General features: G+C 39.1%; 1 pseudogene; it reads right to left on the bottom strand.

Moving 5' to 3' along the window:
• Positions 1 to 3,614: 3,614 nt before the first annotated feature.
• Positions 3,615 to 4,318, bottom strand: LOC147445592 (uncharacterized; annotated as a pseudogene).
• Positions 4,319 to 5,265: the final 947 nt, after the last annotated feature.

Here is a 5,265-nt window from a genome sequence, read left to right as displayed (position 1 = left end):
ACATCATGGTACTGAGGATGTAGGCGATGTTGAGGATGTTGCAGGTCTTGCTGCAAGGATTGCTGCTATTAGAGTTGTTTTGCCTACGAAAAAACAATCTTGATGGGATGTAAAGGATGCGTAGACTCATGCATTGATTGCATTGTCTGTGAAGCGCACCATTTTTCCTCACGTCCGTTCAGCAAAATCGACAAAACAGACTTGGGATATTCTAGCAGGTCTTTATGCAAGCCACAATGAGGCTAAAATTGCTTTGCTGCGTAAAGCGTTGGAGTCAAAGAATATGCATGAGGAAGATGATATGGACACTTTCCTTGCTAGTGTCAAGGATATCAAAGAGCAACTTATTTCTGCAGGTGAAGTCATTTCAGACAGTTCCCTTGTGTAGACTGTTCCTGATGCCTTACCAGATTCTTACTAGACTTTTGCTAGTACTTGAAGACTTATGACCCAAGGAGATCCTGAAGTTGTCAAGTTGATGCATTATACACATTGATGTTGCAAGAGTCACTTTCCAAAAAAAACAGGACTAGACAGTGTGCAGTTGAATAGGCTTTTATTGCTTCTCAAAGAAAGGGTGGTAATAGCAATGCAGCCACTTCTTATGGTTCTGCTGCGAGTGGCAAAACTTATGTTCCCAATGCCTCTGGTGGCAGCACTTCGTCTGGCAATTCTGGTGATAAGGGAAAAAAGAAGATGCATTGCCATTATTGTAAAGCTAATGATCACTTGATCAAGTAGTGTCCTAAGTTGAAGGCCAAAGAGGCTAAGAAGAAAGAGGGTGGTTCCACTGCAAATGTTGGTTCCACTACAAATGCAGCCACTGTTAAGTTTTCTGTCAAAGGAGATTGTAATGCTAATGTTGATGCAGAATGGGCTTTTAGTACAGAGTGCACTTACAATCCTGCTGTCCATGATGCATGTATGTCAGTTGCTGCAGATTCACATGTGTGGTAATGCGATAGTGGTGCTACAAAGCACATTACCTCACATCGTGAATTGTTCACCTCTCTCAAGTCTGTCCCTCATGGGAATTATGTCACTTGTGCCAACAATGCCTCTTATCCGGTTCAGGGATTTGAAAATATTGTGCTTATTGCTGCAAATGGTAGTTCTTTCACACTTGTTGATGCACTTTATGTACCTGGGATCAAGAAGAATCTTTTGTCTGTATCTGCACAACTTGCTAGACTTAGACTTGTAGTCAAATTTGTGGATGACAGATGTACAGTTCATGATCTCAGTTTTGGTGATGAAATCGTTGCATCTGGGCTTTTGTGCCATGGGCTGTATAATCTCACTTTGTATGACAAGTGTGGACAAAATTTTGCAAATGCAGTTGCAGATTCAAGGGCTATTTCAGATGCAAAACTTTGGCATGCACGTTTTGGTCATCCGAATTTTGCCAGTTTGCTGCGTTTACAAAAATCTGATATGGTTGCTTCTTTGCCGCCTCTTGAAGCACATGTCAAACATGTTTGGGAAGGCTATATTTTGGGTAAGATGCAGCGTTCTAAGTTTCCAAAGGATGGTTTAGTTCGGGCCACATGCAAGTTGCAGCTTGTGCATAGTGATGTTTGTGGGCCCATGCAAACTCCGTCCTTGGGAAATTACCTTTACTTTGTGACTTTCACTGGTAATGATTACTCCAGGCATGCATGGGTATTTTCGCTTAAAGCGAAGTCCAAAGTTTTTATGTGCTTCAAACTTTGTGGCTATGGATGAAAATGTATCGAAATGTACTATGGGCACCCTCCGTTCCGATCGAGGGGGGGAGTATATGTCTCATGAATTTAATGCATTTTTGGCTAGTCGTGGGATAAAACACCAATGTACAATGCCTTATACACCTCAGCAAAATGGTGTTGCTGAGACGGAAAACAAGTCACTTACGGAAATGGCATGATGCATGGTCAAAAGTCAAGCTTTGCCACATTCCTTTTGGCTTGAGGCCATCATGTGTGCCACTTATGTACTAAACAAATGTCCTACAAAATCCTTGTAGTCTATTACTCCATATGAAGCATGGCATGATAGAAAGCCTTCTATTGAGCACATGGGTGTTTTTGGTTGTTTGGCATATGCTTTGGTGCCACAAACACAACGCAGAAAATTGGATATTATGGTTGTCAAATGTATTTTTGTTGGTTATAGTGTTGAAATCAAAGGTTACAGGTTGTATCACCTGCAAACAAACCGTATTCTAGTTTCACGAGATGTAGTGTTTGTGGAAGATTTTGTTCAACCCTTGTTGTCATGTACTAGAGACAATAATGTAAGCTCACATGACATTTATGACACGTTTTTGCCTCTTTTCAGTGGTGGAAGTTCGAATGTAAATTCCAATGAGGCAAATGTACAGCCTATGGGGGTTTCCAAAAATGTTACAGATCAGCCTATTACTGATGCAGACGTACATGATGTACTTGATGAGGAAAGGGCTGAAAATGAGCAGGCTAGAGGTATGCTAAAATGGCTGGTGCACACTTTGTGTGACAGTAAATTGGATGCACCTTTGTCTAGTCGTACTCATTCAAGCTCTCACCATGCATCTTATGCATCAGATTGTTATGCTTTGGTTGTGTCTAGCTTACATGATGTTGAGGAACCTCTGTCTTTTGATGAAGCAAAAAATTCAAAAAATTGGATGGCTGCCATGCAATCAAAATATGATGCACTTATAGAAAATGACACATGGACTTATGTGATTTGCCTCCTGGCAAAAAGGCCATTGGTACGAAGTCGGTTCACAAGTTGAAACGCAAGCCAGATGGTGATGTTGATTTCCATAAGGCTCGACTTGTTGCAAAGGGTTATGCACAGCAAAAAGGCATAGACTATGAAGAAACTTTTTCTCCCACTTGTCGTATGACTACTGTGCATTGGCAGCTGGTTGGGATGTACATCAATCAGACATTAATAGCAAGTCATGAAAAATGAACATAAAATCATGCAAACGACAACTCAAGTCCAATTTTCCAAAAAACATGATAAAAGGACCACATTTTTTAAGATTATTTTAAAAAATACCATATTATTTGATGACTTACTTCAAAAAAAATTTAAAAATACCCACTTTCAGACATTATAAAATTCACTTAAGCACTGAAAGAAAAAAAAACTTTTAAAAAATCACTACATTTAAGGGATTCCAAAACCTTCACACTTCATTAATGATTCCAAGACAAAGCAAATTACAATAATTGAAAAGGAGAAAAATTACCCTTGTAATGTCTAGGAGAGATCTTTGACCTTTTGCTTCAACATCTCAATGGTTGTTCTGCGTAAGTGACCAGAATTCTTTAAGTCAAACCCATACACAAGGATTTCCACATCCTCTAGATTAAGTGTGTCCACACGACGAGAACTTCTTGATTTTTTTCCCTTTTTGCTTGGTTTCACCATCTCATGATCATATTTTCCTTTCAATGGATCTTCTGCAGTTGTTCGGTACCAATGCACTTCCATGCCATTCAATACATCGTGCTCTCTGAAAACTTTTGTGACTTTTGCAAGCCAAAAGGGATGATCATTTTCATCGTGGCAAGAACTGCAATCATTGTGCCCTCTTTTATCTAATTTACATCTCCTTCCCACATTTCTCTCTCTTGTTGTCAAAGTTTTGTGCTCTTCCTTGGGCCAACATAGATCTCCCTTGTTTCTCCATGAATAAAAGATAAAAAATCTGCTGAAATCAGCACATTGTTTACACCACTAGCCACAACATTACCACTCCTTTTGCAAAGACCCCATGGTGCCACACAAATGCATGTTCAAGCTGAAACGTGTCATCCTTGAGCTCTTCAACCAGCTTCACTTGCTTTGTAAAAAAACTCTCCCACCATTCTAGAGATCTTGCTGGGAAATACACATGTGCACCATGTATTGTCTCCTTGATCTCATTTAGGCATTATAGAGGATCAATAGGGCGATTTTCCCTCTCAGCTTTTTGTGTCTCACTTGTTGTAAAGAGCAACATGTACTTTGCTCGTTGAATTTCACAATCAAGAACAAACAATAAGAACTTCAATCCCTCCGTTGGCAACCAATCTTTAGAGTTTGAGTATTTTTTACACCACATGAGAGTCTGTTCCTCTACCTGCTTGATTCTAAATTGATGTTGAAAACTATGATCATTGAGATGTGCAAATGATGGCATGTTAGTGGCGGCACCAATCGAAAAAGACCTAAAATCATATGTTTCTTCCACAATTTTAATGGAGGGCTTGGGAACATAGGCATCTTCCATCAAGACACACATTTGTGGAAGGTCAAATGCGCTTTTCTTTGCCAACTTGATTGAGAACCTGCTAAACATTTGGTCAATTTGGTCCTGTGTGTGTCCCACTAGTAAAAACCCAAGCTTCACTTTTTTGAATATCTTCCTTTGCACCAGCATATGCAAGTATGCAAGGAGAACTTGGTTTTTATTTTCTCTACTAGTGTTATCAAGTTGTAAGTAGAGGACATGTGGTAGTTTACCTTGCCATTCTTCAATGATGTTCTAAATGATGGTGATTGTCAAATTAGGATCATTATGAATATTTGGAAAATTAATAAAGATCCTTGATGACATGACACCATTGAAAACTAAGGCTCCAACAACATGGAGCTGGATGAAGTTTTCCTCTTTGAGATTCTTTGGAGGACGCATTAAATGTGGCAACATTGTTTTCTTTTGATCCATGCCATCGATGACTAGGCCTAGATATTTGTCTTTCTTCTCTAACACTTTTTCCTGTGCTTTGCTAGCTTTTGGCGCTCTGCACTTTGCTGCTCCCTGTGAATTTTCAATGCTTGTAGAATGGGCACTGTAAAAGAGTTTGAAGAGTGTTAGATTTTTGAAATTTTTGAGAGAAGTAATTTAATTTAACTAACCAAACTAAAATAACTTACATTTCTCCTCCGTAGTCTTTGCTGTGTCTCTCTTTGCTTTTAACTCTACACATATTTGGCAAACACCCATCCTGCTCTTCTTGGGAATTTGAACATGATGAAATTCTTGTCTCCAAATTCGCAAGAAAGATGGTAACGAAAGAGTGGAGTTTAGACTATCTTTTTCTAACTCCACATATAAATTGTATACCTCTCGCTTAGTAAAGTTGTCGGGTAGATGTATGAAGTTTGAGTTAGGTAGCACTTCTCCATTAAAGGTGATGAAATTTTCCAACCATTGTTTGAGGAAACAATATTGGGGGGTTTCATGTGCGCTAAATGCTAAAGAAACACTTTGTTGGCTCACATTCGATATGATTTTTTGAATTC

The sequence above is a fragment of the Adiantum capillus-veneris genome, chromosome 12 (genome assembly GCF_014529385.1).
Source record: "Adiantum capillus-veneris isolate H3 chromosome 12, ASM1452938v2, whole genome shotgun sequence".
NCBI lineage: Eukaryota > Viridiplantae > Streptophyta > Polypodiopsida > Polypodiales > Pteridaceae > Adiantum > Adiantum capillus-veneris.
The sequence above is the reverse complement of the archived record's forward strand: the minus strand, read 5'-3'. Positions and strand labels throughout refer to the sequence as shown.